Here is a 16649-nt window from a genome sequence, read left to right as displayed (position 1 = left end):
ATTGCTTCAATTTTGGATATCTGTGTCACTGGAGAAGTGAATCAAGCTAAATGAAGAATGCCCTTATTTTTTCTTGTATGTTCTCTCTCTGCAAAGAGGAGAATGGTCTTTCCCATTATTGTGCTTTCTGAGACGCACCTAGTGGATGATCCAAATGGTCCTCGATTCCAAGTAAAATGGCAAAGATCCACATGTAGCTGGATCCCACCTGTGATTGCAATCTTTTCATGCTCTCAGATTCCACCCCACCTCAGTGTTTGAAAAGAAAAAAGTTTCAGACCAAGAAGCAGCTTCTCCACTCCTTCTGGAATCCCTACCTTGTTCAGCCCCTCTGCCTCCACTCCTGCCTCCACCATGTCCATCAGGGTGACCCAGAAGTCCTACAAGGTGTCCACCTCTGGCCCCCAGGCCTTCAGCAGCTGCTCCCACACAAGTGGGCTCGATGCCAGCATCAGTTCCTTCAGTTTCTCCGAAGTGGGTAGCAGCAGCTTCCAGGCTGGCCTGGGCAGAGGCTATGGTGGGGCCAGCAGCATGAGAAGCATCACTGCCGTCATGGTCAACCAGAGCCTGCTGAGCCCCCTCAACCCGGAGGTGGACTTCAACATCCAGGCCATGTGCATCCAGGAAAAGGAGCAGATCAAGATGCTCAACAACAAGTTTGCTTCCTTCATTGAGAAGGTACCGTCCCTGGAGCAGCAGAACAAGATGCTGGAGACCAAGTGGAGCCTCCTGCAGCAGCAGAAGACGGCTCGGAGCAACATGGACAACACGTTGGAGAGCTACGTCAACAACCTTATGCAGCAGCTGAAGACTCTGGGCCAGGAGAAGGTGAAGCTGCAGTCAGAGCTCGGCAACATGCATGGGCTGGTGGAGGACTTCAAGAACAAGCATCAGGATGAAATCAATAAGCCTACAGAGATGGAGAATGAATTTGTCCTCAGATGTGGATGAAGCTTACATGAACAAGGTAGAGCTGGAGTCTCTCCTGGAAGGGCTGACTGATGAGATCAACTTCCTCAGGCAGTTGTATGAAGAGGAGATCCAGGAGCTGCAGTCCCAGGTCTCGGACATGTCTGCAGTGCTATCCATGGACAACAGTTGCCCCCTGGACATGGACAGTATCATCGCTGAGGTCAAGGCACAATATGAGGTGATCGCCAACCGCAGCCTGGCTGAGGCTGAGAGCATGGACCAGATCAAGTATGAGGAGCTGCAGATGCTGGCTGGGAAGTGCTGGGACAACCTGCGGCATGCAAAGACTGAGATCTCCGAGATGAACCGGAACATCAGCTGGCTCCAGGCTGAGACTGAGAGCCTCAAAGGTCAGAGGGCTTCCCTGGAGGCTGCCATCGCAGATGCAGAGCAGCACGGGGAGCTGGCCATTAAGGATGCCAACGCCAAGCTGTCTGAGCTGTAGGCCGCCCTGCAGCGGGCCAAGCAGGACAGGGTGCGGTAGCTGCGTGGGTACCAGGAGCTGATGAACATCAAGCTGGCCCTGGACATCGAGATCACCACCTACAGGAAGCTGCTGGAGGACAAGGAGAGCCAGCTGGAGTCTGGGATGCAGAACATGTTTATCCATACGAAGACCACCAGTGGCTATGCAGGTGGTTTGAGCTCAGCCTATGGGGGCCTCACAAGCCCCGGCCTCAGTTACGGCCTGGGCTCCAGCTTTGGCTCTGGCATGGGCTCCAGCTCCTTCAGCCACACCAGTTCCACCAGGGCCATGGTTGTGAAGATCAAGACCCACGATGGGAAGCTGCTGTCCGAGTCCTCTGACGTTCTGCCCAGGTGAACAGTTGCAGCAGCCCCTCCCAGTCTGCCCCTCCTGTGGCTGCCCCAGAGCCCAGGAGGGAGGCTGCTGTGCAGGGGAGCAAAGGGAACAGGAGATCCATCTGAGGCTCACCCCTAGCTCTCAGCCCACCCATGGGGAAGTTTACTGCCTGGGGATAACCCTTGCCCATGCCTCCAGCTACAAAACAATTCAATTGCTTTTATTTTTGTCCAAAATAAAACCTCAGGTAGTTCTTTCAAAAAAAAAAAAAAATCAGTCCCACAAGGGCCCATTAGTCTCATTCTGTAGGCCAATGAGGATTTTCTTCATATTTTCAATGTGCTAAGAAGAATCTGCAGAATGTTAGGACATATATAGACAGATGAAAATACTCACACAAGGAGTAAGAAAATCTTCAGAGGAGCCAAATTTGCAAAGCAAGAACTGTGCCCCTCCCCAGTTCTAAGTCAACAACCACCCCATTAAGAGTCTATCTTAATTCTGGGGTCGTTAGCAGGTTTCCTTTCTCCTACTCTTATTTGTTCATTTTATGGAACACGGTAGTCTGCCTTTTTTTCATGTCTAAATTCATTTCCTGTTGAGAAAGTTCATAACCATGGCACAATAGTAATCATCTTGCATAAGTTACTTAGCTCCTTTCTGCTCTTGTTTCCTCATCTCCAAAATAAGAATAAAAATAGTACTTCTTTTATAAGGTTGTGTTGAGGATCAAAATAGCTAATATATGTTAAGCCCTTGGAACACTTCCCAGACTATAATCACTGCTATATAAATGTTTGCCATCATCCTTCTTGGATGGTTTCAATGTCCCTTGGTTACCTTTGCCAGGACTTTTTTTTTTTTTTTGAGATGGAGTCTTGCTCTGTTGCCAGGCTGGAGTGCAGTGGCACGATCTCGGCTCACTGCAACCTCTGCCTCCTGGGTTCAAGCAATTCCCCTGCCTCAGCCTCCCGAGTAGCTGGGACTACAGGCTTGTGCCACCACACCCAGCTAATTTTTTGTATTTCAGTAGAGACAGGGTTTCACCATGTTGGCCAGGATGGTCTCAATCTCCTGACCTCATGATCCTCCTGCCTTGGGCTCCCAAAGTACTGAGATTACAGGTGTGAGACAACGCGCCTGGTCCCTAGGACTCTTATTTTCTAAATCCTATTAGAACATTAGAACATCTTTTTTTTTTTTTTTTTTTTTTTAAGAGTCAGGATCTCACTCCGTCATCCAGGCTGGAGTGTGGTAGCACAATCATAGCTCACTGTCGCCTGTAACTCCTGGGCTCTAGTGATGCTCCCACCTCAGCCCCACTGAGTAGCTGAGACTACAGGTGTATGCCACTACATGGGGCTAATGTATTAATTTTTTTTGTAGGGATGGAATCTTGCTATGTTGTCCAGGCTGGTCTTAAACTCTTGGCTTCAAGAGATCACCCCATATCAGCCTCCCAAAGAGTTGGCATTTCAGATGTGAGCCACTGCACCAGCCCTATTAGAACATCTTTCTAAATTACATAGGAATGTACAAAAACAAAAGATAAGAACCTGTAGAACCTTAAAACATTTTCATGGTCCTCATAAGGTCCTTCATATTCAGGAGAGCAGGCATTGCAACATTTAAAGCCTATCTCCAAGGAAGAGACTTTTGCCCAAAGTCTATATAGACTAAGGTTCTGTCTACATTATAATGTCTTCTTCTCAAATCACCTCCTTGACTTCACATTACCATAATAATCTACATCCCATTATCAACTTTTGGCTTTTAGCGAGATAGGCTGTTTTGCAAAAGAGGAAGGCAATGGGAGGCTTTCGATGTTACTTTTCAGGACTAGTTTTCCTTATCTTCTTCCTGTTTGGCCCCTGGGATCTTATCTGCCTTTAAGTGTTATAATAATTCCAGGTGCATTAGAGTATCCAATATGTCACTGAAATCTACATCTCCCCTGATATTAACCATACACTAAATAAAAGCAGCACATAATAAAATCATCCACATCCCAAAATAGAAAAATCACCCAAAGTGTTTAAATTTTACATAGGGAGTAAGTTGTATCACACTCGATGCTAACCATGTTTATAACCATTTATGCTTACACATATGTCATTTCAACAGCTATGATTGAGCTTCTGCTCCACGTATGTCGGGCACTAGGCTGGGCACTAGCAACATACTGGAACAATAACGGGGTGGTTCTGCTGGGGAGGCAGCTAAGACAGACCAAATAGTGGGAGTCCCAGAGGTTTACTCAATAATCATGATAATGAATATATGCAAACCTTCCAACTGAGTTCAGTGTTCCAGGTAAAAAGGAATGTAATACAAAAAGCTGACCTGGGCTTGGGGGTTCATGGAAAATTTCTTTAAGGAAGAGACGTATGACAAATAAAGAATTGTGAAGTTACGCAAGGTAAGAGAAGAAAGAACATATCATGAAGCTAGATCAGGAAGTGCAAAGGTCCTATGGTGGGAAAGAAGATGGCCAGTAAAAGATGCGTGAGTCATTGATGAGACAGGAACCACTGGCAGAAGACAGGATTTATGGAGGAAGAGCCTCAGTTCAGTCTGGGACATGAGGTGTCTGAAATACCTTTGAGACATATCAAGGGAAAATATGAAATAGGTGGTTGGATATATACATCTGGAACTCAAAGGAAATGTCTGAGCCAAAGATATAACTGTATATAAATAGCTTATAGATAGCAGTTAAAATTAATGATCTTGGATACAGTTGCCTGGAAAGAAAGTATATAACGAAAAAAGACCGCCTTGACAGGCTTCACTTTTAATGGCTGAGTAGCAGATGAGCCCACCAAGTAGGTTAAGAAGGAGCAGCAGAGAGGTAGAAAAGACACCAGGAGAATGTGGTAGCACCCAAGGCAAGGGGAGGAAGAGCTGCAAGAAGGTGGAAGTGGTTAATAGTATTTAAGAATATTGCTGAATCATGTAGTAAAATAAGGTCTGAACATCATTGGATGTCCTTGAGGACAGGGAGATCACTATTGACTTTATCAGAGCTGGTTCAGGGGAGTGACTGTGGGAATGGGAGAGTGATGGGCCAGGACATTCTGCCTTAAATAGGTTGAGGAAAGACTGGGAGTTAAGAAAGTGGAGACAAAAATTTTACGCATCTCTTTCAAGAAATCTGGTTGTGAAGGAAAAAAGAGATATGCAGTGGTGGGATGAAAAGTGATTTGAGTAGCTGTTTGCCCGGATTGGCAAGCTGAGCCACCCCACCCTTCCCGTGCAGAGATCTGGGTGCAGAGGGGCCCTCTCCACTCCATGCCAGACAGATCTCCAGGCATTCAGAGCGTCTACTCACTGGAACAGCAGTCTGAGTTACCCCAACCTTCCTGTGCAGAGATCCTGGTGCAGGAGGCCCTCTCCACTCTACACCCAGGCAGAATCTCCATGCATCTGCAGCACCGACCCTCCTGGGTTAGGAGTTTAGGCTGCCCCCAATCTCCATGCAGAGAACTCAGGACTGCAGCTCCATGCCGAGGCACACCTCTGGGCGCGAGGTGGCCATCCACTGGATTCTCCCTCAGTGCTGGTGCTTGTGCCTGCCATCAGGGAACCTGTAGGTGGACCTGCCTGGTCTGGCCCTGCCCATCTTGCTTCCTCCCCTCCACTGGGGCTGAGGAGGGAGCTCACACCACTGTGCATTCCATGAATCAACCCATTACCTGAGGCAAAAAAGAGCTTCTTCCAATAAATAAGGATCACATATATTCCCAGCCACATAGCACTTTTTTTGAGACAGTTTTTCACTCTGTCACCCTGAGTGCAGTGGTGTGATCATGGCTTACTGCAGCCTTGACCTCCTGGGCTCAAGCAATCATCCCACCTCACTGTACTAAGTAGCTGGGACCACAGGCACATGCCACCATGACCAGAAATTTTTTTCATTTTTTTGTAGAGATAGGGTCTCACTATGTTGCCCAGGCTGTTCTTGAACTCCTGGACTGAAGGGATCCTTCTTCCTCTGGCTCCCAAAGTGCTGAGATTACAGGCACCACGAGCCACCGTGCCGGGCCACACAGCCAGCTCTTACCCATAAGTGCCATCTATTGGCTTGCAAGTCAAATTGCACAGCCCAATATAAAACCTGGTGACAGAAGTGCATAGTGCTATACCAGCAAAGCCAAAAGACCCTACCTAGCATTCTCTACAGTCACACGCTCTGCGGTGGGGAGGAAGGAAAGGGAAAGAAGAAAAAACAATAATATTATTGGAAAAAAGAAAGAAAAATAAAAAATTCTACCTGCATGAAAACAGTTATAAAATTAGAAAGGCAAGCATCTCTAGATGAAAAGGAACTAGTGCAAGAAACCTGGCAAAATCTGAATATAGTGACACTACCAAAGGATCACACTGGCTCCACAGCAATAGTCCCTAACTAAAATGGAAACTCAGAAACAATAGATAGAGAAATAATTCAAGGCATGGATTGCAAGTAAGCAGCAATGAGATCCAAAACCAGGTTGAAAATCAACAAAAAGACACTTCTAAAGCAATCCAGGAAAGGAAGGAGGAGATAAACATCTTTAAAAGAAATCAATCAGAATTTCTGGAACTGAAAAACTCACCTAAGGAATATCAAAATACAATTGAAATATTTATGAATAGACTGCACCAAGCAGAAGAAAGAATTTCAAAGCTTGAAGACTGGTGTTTTGAACTACCCAGTTAGATAAAAATAAAGAGAAAAGAATTTTTTAAAATGAACAAAGTTTTCAAGAAATATTGGATTATGTAAAGTGACCAAAATTATGAATTACTGGACATTAACAATAGATACAGAAGAAAACAACCACAAAAACATTTGAGGCAGTAATTCAAGAAAAGTTCCTAATCTTGCTAGAGAGATAGATATCCAGATACAAGAAATCTAGAGAACACACGTGAGAGAGTATACAAAATAAACATCATGAATGCATATAGTCACCAGACTGCCCAAAGTCAATGCTAAAGAAAAAAATATTAAAGGCAGCAATAGAAAAAGGTCAGATCACATACAAAAAGAACCCCATCAGGCTAACAGCAGATTTCTCAGAAGAAACCTTATAAGCTGGGAGAGATTGGAGGCCTATTTTCAGTATTCTTAAAGAAAAGAAATTCCAACCAAGAATTTCATATCTTGCCAAACTAAGCTCTACAAGCAAAGGAGAAATAAAATATTTTCCAGACAAGCAAGTGCTAAGGGAATTCATTACCACTAGACCTTCCTTACAAGAGATCCTTCAGGGAGTTCTAAACATGAGGACAAAATAATGATACCTACTACCACAAAAACACACATAGCCCACAGACCCTATAAAGCAACCACACTATGGAAACTACAAGGTAAGCAGCTAACAACTTCCTAACAAGATCAAAACTTCACATATCAATATTAATTTTGAATGTAAATGGTCTCAATGCTCCACTTAAAAGGCACAGAGTGGCAAATCGGATTTAAAAAAATAAGACCCATTCATTTTCTGTTTTCAAGAGGCCTATCTCACATGAAATGGCACTCACAGGCTCAAAGTAAAGAGTTGGAGAAAGAAATCTATCATGCAAATGGAACACAGAAAAGAGCAGGGGTCACTATTCTTATATCAGATAAAACAGACTTTAAACCAACAACAGTAAAAAATGACAAAGAAGGACATTGCATTATGATAAAAGATTCAATTTAAAGAGGACTTAACGATCCTTAATATATATGTACCCAAGATTGGAGCACTCAGATTCATAAAACAAGTACTTCTAGACCTATTAAAAGACTTAGACAGTCACATAACAATAGTGGGGGACTATCAATACCCCGCTGACTGCATTGACAGATTATCAAGGCAGAAAACCAGCAAAGAAACTCTGGACTTAAATTCAACACTTGACTGATTGGATCTAATAGACATCTACAGAAAACTCCACCCAACAACCTCAGAATATACATTCTTTTTATTTGCACATGGAACATACTCTAAAATCAACCACATGGTAGGTCATAAAGCAAGTCCTAATAAATTCAAATAAATCAAAATAATTCCAAATGTCCTCTCTGATCACAGTGGGATAAAAACAGAAATTAATACCAAGAAGTCTTTCAAAACCACACAATTACATGGAAATTAAACAATTTGCTCCTAAATGACTTTGGGATAAACAAATAAAGCAGAAATAAAAAATTCTTTGAAATAAATGAAAACAGAGACACAACATACCAAAATCTCTGGGACACAACAAAAGCAGCATTTAGACAAAAGTTTATAGTGCTAAAGACCTACCTAAAAAAGTTAGGAAGATCTCAAATTAACACTCTAACATTACACCCAAAGGAACTAGAAAAACAAGAACAAACCAACCTTGATGCAAGCAGAGGAAAAGACATAACTAAAACCAGAACAGAACTGAACAACATTGAGACCCCGAAATCCATGCACATAATCAACATAACCAAATATTTGTTCATTGAAAGGATAGATAAGATCAATTGCTGCTAGCTAGATTAGTGTAGAAATAAAGAGAGAAGATCCAAATAAGCACAATCAGAAATGAAAAAGGTGGCATACAACCAATCTCACAGAAATACAAAAGATCCTCAGAGACTATTATGAACCTAGAGAAAATGGATAAATTCCTGGAAACACATGATCTGCCAATATTGAATCAGGAAGAAATTGAAAGCCTGAATAGACAAATATTGAGGTCCAAAATTGAATCAATATTAATTTAAGAAAAAACAACTACCTACCAAAAAAGCCCTGGACCAAGTAGATTCACAGCTGAATTCTATCAGACATTCAAAGAGGAGTTGGTACCAATCCTACTGAAAGTATTCCAAAAAATCAAGGAGGAAAGACTTCTTCCTAACTCCTTCTATGAAGCCAGCATCACTCTGATACTAAAACCTGGCAAAGACACAACAAAAAAGGAAAACTACAGGTCAATATCCCTGATGAACATCGAAGGAAACATCCTCAAAAAATTACTAGCAAAGCAAATCTAGCAGGACATCAAAAAATTAATTTTCTATGATCAAGTAGGCTTCATTCCGGAGGTGCAAGGTTGGTGCAACATATACAAATCAATAAATGTGATTCATCACATAAACAGAACTAAAAGCAAAAACCATATGATCATCACAATGTGGAAAATGTTTTTTAATAAAATTCAACATCTCTCCATGATTAAAACCTTCAAGAAACTATGATTAGAAGCAACATATGTCAAAATAATAAGAGCCATCTATGCAAACCCACAGCCAACATCATCCTGAATGAGCAAAAACTCAGACCATTTCCCCTGAGAACTAGAACCAGACACGGATGCCCACTCTCACCACTCTTATTCAACATAGTACTAGAAGTCCTTGCCAGAGCAGTGAGGCAAGAGAAAAAAACAGGCATCCAAATAGGAAAAAAAGTCAAACTACCTCTCTTTTCTCATGATATGATTATATACTTGGAAAACCCTAAAAACTCTACCAAAAGGCTCCTAGAACTGATAAACTTGTGATGATATTTCCATTCAACCCAGCAATCCCAATGCTGTGTATATAGCTGAGAGAAAAGAAATCATTCAACCAGAAAGACACATTCACTTGTATATTCATCACAAACTGATAAACCAAGAAAGAAAAGAAGAGAAAGAAAATAAAAACCTAGGAATACATCTAACCAAGGAGGTGAGCTACAAGTTCTACAAGGAGAACTACAAAACACTGCTAGAAGAATCATAGATGACACAAACCAACGGAAAAACATTCCCTGCTCATGGTTTGGGAGAATGAATATGCTTAAAATGGCCACGCTGCCCAAAGCAATCTACATATTCAATACTACTCCTATCAAGCTACCAACGTCATTTTTCACGGAACTGGAAAAAGCTATTCTAAAATTCATATGGAACCAAAAAAGAGCCAAAATAGACAAAGCAACCCTAAGCAAAAAGAACAAAGCAGTAGACATCACATTACTTGACTTCAAACTACACTGCAAGTTAACAGTCACCAAAACAGCATGGTGCTTGTACAAAGACAGAAAGATAGGCCAATGGAACACAACAGAGAACCCAGAAATAAAGCCACATACCTACAGCCATCTGATCCTTGACAAAGTCGACAAAAATAAGTAATGGGGAAAGCACTCCCTATTCAACAAATAGTGCTGAGATAGCTGGCTAGCCCTACGCAAAAGAAAGAGACTGCCCCCCTCTCTTTCACCAAATACAAAAATTAATTCGAGATTATTTAAAGACTTAAATGTAAGACTTCAAACTATAAGAATCCTAGAACAAAACCTGGAAAATACCTTTCTGGACATCAGCCTTGGAAAAGAATTTATGACTAGGTCCTCAAAAGCAACTGCAACAAAACCAAAAGTTAACAAGTAGGACATAATTAAACTAAAGAGCTTCTGGACAGCAAAACAATCAATACAGTAAACAGACAACCTATAGAATGGGAGAAAATATTCACAAGCTCTCCGTGTGATAAAGATCTAATATCCAGAATCTATAAAGAACTTAAGCAACTGAACAAGTAAAACCCAAATAACCCTATTTAAAATGGATAAAAGACATGAACAGACATTCTCAAAAGAAAAAAAAAGCAGCCGACTGGGCACAGTGGCTCACATCTTTAATCCCAGGACTTTGGGAGACTGAGGTGGGTGGATCACCTGAGGTGGGGAGTTCGAAACAAGCCTGACCAACATGGAGAGGTGTCTACTAAAAATACAAAATTAGCCAGACGTAGTGGCACGTGCCTGTAATCCCAGCTACTTGGGTGACTGAGGCAGAAGAATCGCTTGAACCTGGGAGGTGGAGGTTGCGGTGAGCGGAGATCATGCCATTGCACTCCAGCCTGGACAACCAGAGGGAAACTCCGTCCAGAAAAAAAAAAAAGAAAAAAGAAAAGAAAAAGAAAAAAAGGAAAGAAAAGCAGCCAACAAACATGAAAAAATTCTCTTCACTAATCTTCAGGGAGCTGCAAATCAATACCACAGTGAAATATCATCTCACACCAGTCAGAATGGCTATTACTAAAAAGTGAAAAAAAAAAAAAAAAAAAAAAGATGCTGGCAAGGCTGTGGAGAAAACAGAATACTTACACACTGTTGGTGGGAATGTACAATTAGTTCAGCCACAGTGTAAAGCAGTTTGGAGATTTTTCAAAGAAAACAGAACTACTACTCAACCCAGCAATCCCAATGCTGTGTATATAGCTGAGAGAAAAGAAATCATTCAACCAAAAAGACACATTCACTTGTATGTTCATCACAACACTCTTCACAATAGCAAAGTCATGGAGTCAACCTAGGTGCTCATCAACAGTGTCTTGGTTAAAGCAAATGTGGTGCATATATGCCATGGAATACTATGCAGCCATAAAAGGGAATGAAATCATGTCCTTTGCAGCAATATGCATGCAGCTGGAAGCCATTATCCTAAGTGAATTAACATAGGAACAGAAAACCCAATGTTACATGTTCTCACTTATAAGTGGGAGCTAAACAATGGGTACTCGTGGACACAAAGCAAGGAACAATAGACACTGGCAACTACTATAGGGGACAGGGAGGGAGTGGGGCAAGGGCTGAAAAAAATTACCTATTGGACACTATGCTCAGTACCTGGCTGACGGGATCAATTGTACCCCAAACCTCAGCATTATGCTCTATGCCCAGTTTGCACATGTAATGCCTTAATTTAAAATATGAGTTGAAATTATTTTTAAAAACTAATTTGAAATTGAGAGAAGGCTTTGTTTTGCTTTACCTTTGAAAATAATTATATATGAAATAACATATACAATATGTGTGTGTGTGTATATATATATGTATGTGTGTAGATAGGTGTGTGTGTGTGCAGTTTAAAGAATAACAATAAATATCCATGGCTTCACATCCACATTCAGGAAAAGAACATTACCAGAACTTTAGAATTTCTTGTTGTCCCTTGCCCATCGTATCCTGCTGAAGGGAAATTATTTTTAAGATAAAAGAGACTTGAGCACATTTATATGGTAATGGAAGCATCTAGTTGAGAAGAACTGGTTGAATATGCAGTAGATTAAAGAAAATGATGTTTGATAGTGAGGCATTATTGCAATAGCAAGAGTGAATAGGATCTAAGGCACAGGAGGAAGTGTGGTCATGTATTAGGAGAGGGGCAGCTCTGATGAGGGGAAATTAGATAGGTTTGGTGTTATAAAGTTCAGGAAGTTCCTTTTTGATGCTTCACAATTCTCAGTAAAATAGGAAATGGGCCCATCTGCTGAAAACAAAAAATCTTCAAGGAAAGATGGGACATGATTTGAAGCAGTCGTTGTTGAGAGTTGGAGGATGAATTGCTCAGAGAAGTTTAATAGTTCTGCTGATCAGTGTTGAGGGCTTATTTGAGGCTGATCGTGGTTTTTTTATTATTATCATACTTTAAGTTCAGGGTACATGTGCACAACGTGCAGGTTTGTTACATAGGTATACATGTGTCATGTTGATTTGCATGTAAATGATGAGTTTACATCAACTCATCATTTACATTAGGTATTTCTCCTAATGCCCTGCCTCCCCCAGACCCCCACCCCTCAACAGGCCCTGGTGTGTGATGTTCCCTGCCCTGTGTCCAAGTGTTCTCATTGTTCAATTCCCACCTATGAGTGAGAACATGTGGTGTTTGGTTTTCTGTCCTTGCGAGAGTTTGCTCAGAATGATGGTTTCCAGCTTCATCCATGTCCCTACAAAGGACATGAACTCATCCTTTTTATGGCTGCATAGTATTCCATGGTGTATATGTGCCACGTTTTCTTAATCCAGTCTATCATTGGTGGACATTTGGGTTGGTTCACCCTTTGCTATTGTGAATAGTGCTGTAATAAACATATGTGTGCATGTGTCTTTATAGTAGCATGATTTATAATCCTTTGGGTATATACCCAGTAATGGGATGGATGGGTCAAATGGTATTTTTGTTCTAGATACTTGAGGAATTGCCACACTGTCTACCACAGTGATTGAACTAATTTACACTCCCACCAGCAGTGTAAAAGCATTCCTATTTCTCCACATCCTCTCCAGCATCTGTTGTTTCACGACTTTTTAATAATTGCCATTCTAACTGGTGTCAGATGGTATCTCATGGTGGTTTTGATTTGCATTTATCTGATGACCAGTGAGGATAAGCATTTTTTCATTTGTCTGTTGGCTGCATAAATATCTTCTTTTGAGAAGTGTCTCTTCATATCCTTTGCCCACTTTTTGATGGGGTTGTTTGTTTTCTTCTTGTAAATTTGTTTAAGTTCTTTGTAGATTCTGGGTATTAGCCCTTTGTCAGATGGGTAGATTGTAATCATTTTCTCCCATTCTGTAGGTTGCCTGTTCACTCTGATGGTGGTTTCTTTTGCCATGCAGAAGCTCTTTAGTTTAATTAGATCTCATTTGTCTTTTTTGGCTTTTGCTGCTGGTGCTTTAGTCGTGAAGTCCTTGCCCATGCCTATGTCCTGAATGGCTTTCTACATATGGCTACCCAGTTTTCCCAGCACCATTTGTTAAATAGGGAATCCTTTTCCCATGTCATATTTTTGTCAGATTTGTCAAAAATCAGATAGTTTTAGATGTGTGGTGTTATTTCTGAGGCCTCTGTTCTGTTCCATTGGTCTATATATTTGTTTTGGTACCAGTACCATGCTGTTTTTGTTACTGTAGCCTTGTAGTATAGTTTGAAGTCAGGTAGCGTGATGCCTCCAGCTTTGTTCTTTTTGCTCAGGATTGTCTTGGCTATACTAGCTCTTTTTTGGTTCTATATGAACTTTAAAGTAGTTTTTTCTAATTCTGTGAAGAAAGTCATTGGTAGCTTGATGGGGATGGCATTGCATCTATAAATTACCTTGGGCAGTAAGGCCATTTTCACGATATTGATTCTTCCTATCCATGAGCACGGAATGTTCTTTCATTTGTTTGTGTCCTCTTTTATTTTGTTGAGCACTGGTTTGTAGTTCTCCTTGAAGAGGTCCTTCACAACCCTTGTAAGTAGGAACCCTAGGTATTTTATTCTATTTGTAGCAATTGTGAATGGGAGTTCACTCATTATTGGGCTCTCTGTTTGTCTGTTCTTGGTGTATAGGAATGCTTGTGATTTTTGCACATTGATTTTGTATCCTGAGACTTCGCTGAAGTTGCTTATCAGCTTAAGGAGATTTTAGTTTGGGACGATGAGGTTTTCTAAATACACAAGCATGTCATCTGCAAACAAGGACAATTTGACTCCCTTTTTTCCTAATTGAATACCCTTTATTTCTTTCTCTTGCCTGATTGCCCTGGCCAGAACTTCCAACACTATCTTGAATAGGAGTGGTGAGAGAGGGCATCCTTGTCTTGTGCCAGTTTTCAAAGGGAATGCTTCCAGTTTTTGCCCATTCAGTATGATATTGGCTGTGGGTTTGTCATAAATAGCTCTTATTATTTTGAGATACATTCCATCAATACCTAGTTTATTGAGAGTTTTTAGCATGAAGTGCTGTTGAATTTTGTTGAAGGCCTTTTCTGCATCTATTGAGATAATCATGTGGTTCTTGTCATTGGTTCTGTTTATGTGATGGATTATGTTTATTGATTTGGGTATGTTAAATCAGTCTTGCATCCCAGGGATGAAGCTGACTTGATCATGGTGGATAAGCTTTTTGATGTGCTGCTGGATTTGGTTTTCCAGTATTTTATTGAGGATTTTTGCATCGACGTTCATCAAGGGTATTGGTGTAAAATGTTCTTTGTTTGCCGTGTCTCTGCCAGGCTTTGGTGTCAGGATAATGCTGGCCTAATAAATGAGTTAAGGATGATTCTCTCTTTTTTTATTGATTGGAATAATTTCAGAAGGAATGGTACCAGCTCTTCTTTGTACCTCTGGTAGAATTTGGCTGTAAATCCATCTGGTCCTGGGCTTTTTTTGGTTGTTAGGCTCTTAATTATTGCCTCAATTTCAGAGCCTATTATTGGTCTATTCAGAGATTCAACTTCTTCCTGGTTTAGTCTTTGTCCAGAAATTTATCCATTTCTTCTAAATTTTCTAGTTTATTTGCATAGAGGTGTTTATAGTATTCTCTGATGGTAGTTTGTATTTCTGTGGGATCGGTGGTGATATCCCCTTTGACATTTTTTATTGCATCTATTTGATTCTTCTTTCTTGGTCAGTTAGCGGTCTACCAACTTTGTTGATCTTTTCAAAACACCAGCTCCTGGATTCATTGTTTTTTTGAAGGGATTTTTGTGTCTCTCTCTCTTTCAGTTCTGTATTTTAAGTGACATCAATCTGCTCTGTTGTGTGTCTTTCTGTTTCTTTCTCCGGGAATATTTGGTGATATGGTTTGGATGTGTCCCCACCCAAATGCCATCTTGAATTATAGTTCCCGTAATCCCCATGTGTCATGGGAAGGATCAGGTGGGAAGTTATTATTGAATTATAGGGGCAGTTACCCTCTTGCTGCTGTTCTTGTAATAGTGAGTGAGTTCTCACAAGATTTTCTCCCCTTTTTGCTCAGCACTTCTCCTTCCTGCCATCATGTAAAGAAGAATGTGTTTGTTTACCCTTCAGCCATGATCATAATTTTCCTAAGGCCTCCCCAGCCATGTGGAACTGTGAGTCAATTAAACCTCTTTCTTTTATAAATTACCCAGTCTTGGGCAGTCCTTTATAGCAGCATGAGAATGGACTAGTACATTTGGCCATTTCTATGTAAGTGTAGAAAAAAAGAAACTTGGAGAGTTGCAGTTCTGCTGGACATATGAAGAAAATATTGAGGATCAAAGTAGTAGAGAATACTAGCAAGAGCTTAAAAATAAATCCCCATTATGATAGAAGGGAGAGGAACAAAAGAGAGTCACAAGACCAGAATTTCCAATGAGGGTGGAGGGTGGTCAGCCAGGAGTAGGAGCCTTGAATGAATGATTTGGAGGTAAAGGAAGTTTGGATGATAACACAGCCCAAGCTGCAGCGAGAAGGATCACTCATCCTCCACTCCTGGCACTGCCTTTATTTGGAGTGGTTCTCTGTGTCCTTCATTCACCTCTACTCTGTGAGATGAACAGCTTCTCTGATTGGTAAGCTGGTAGAAGTTATTCATGAGTACCCAGTTCTGTTCTCCCTTGCACTGCCCCAGGAAGCGCATACTGATCTGCTTCTCTGACTTTCTCCTGGAGAAGCCTACACCCATTCAGCCTGGCAGGTGCATTTAATTCTAGGGCCCACTATCGGGAAGCTTATTGTTGGCTGCATGGATAATTCAGTATCTGTATAATGTTGAGAAATTCATTTCCATCTATCTTGCTCTTTCTTTATCTTATAATTGGCTCAGAACTTAATTAGAAACGAGGAGTGGAATTATTTATGGCCCATGTTCAATCCAACACCATAATTTTTGCAGATGGAAGCTTGGGAAGTGTGGAGGGGAAGGTCATTAGAAATGGAGTGATCAAAGAACAGTGAACCTAAGTGTTAAATGAGTTGTTTCAATAGATGTTGGAGTCACTCAGGATGTGGGACTTGGGACAGAGAGGAAGGTTAGCAAGCAGGTTTCAAAATATTTAATCAATGGGGAAGACTGAGCATGAGATCAGGTCAAGGGTATGGTGTGAGCCAACAAAGAGCTGAATTTTGTTTTGCTTTATTTTTTTAAAACTGCCCATGTCTAATGTTTGGAAATGGCAATGGGAACAGAGAGGAAACCAGCTCCGTGACTTATAAATGGGTCAACAGCAAAGTCATGTGGAGCATGACAGAGATGATGGCATAGAGTAACAGCCACGGGAACTCATGCTTTGGAACTAAAGGAACAATAGCAGGGCTTCCAGGCAGGGATGATTTAGTCCAACCAGTTTCTTTGAGT

General features: G+C 41.2%; 1 pseudogene; it reads left to right on the top strand.

The window, feature by feature from the left end:
* Positions 1 to 339: 339 nt before the first annotated feature.
* Positions 340 to 1795, top strand: LOC112621344 (annotated as a pseudogene).
* Positions 1796 to 16649: the final 14854 nt, after the last annotated feature.

This window comes from Theropithecus gelada, chromosome 3, assembly GCF_003255815.1.
Source record: "Theropithecus gelada isolate Dixy chromosome 3, Tgel_1.0, whole genome shotgun sequence".
NCBI lineage: Eukaryota > Metazoa > Chordata > Mammalia > Primates > Cercopithecidae > Theropithecus > Theropithecus gelada.
The sequence above is the reverse complement of the archived record's forward strand: the minus strand, read 5'-3'. Positions and strand labels throughout refer to the sequence as shown.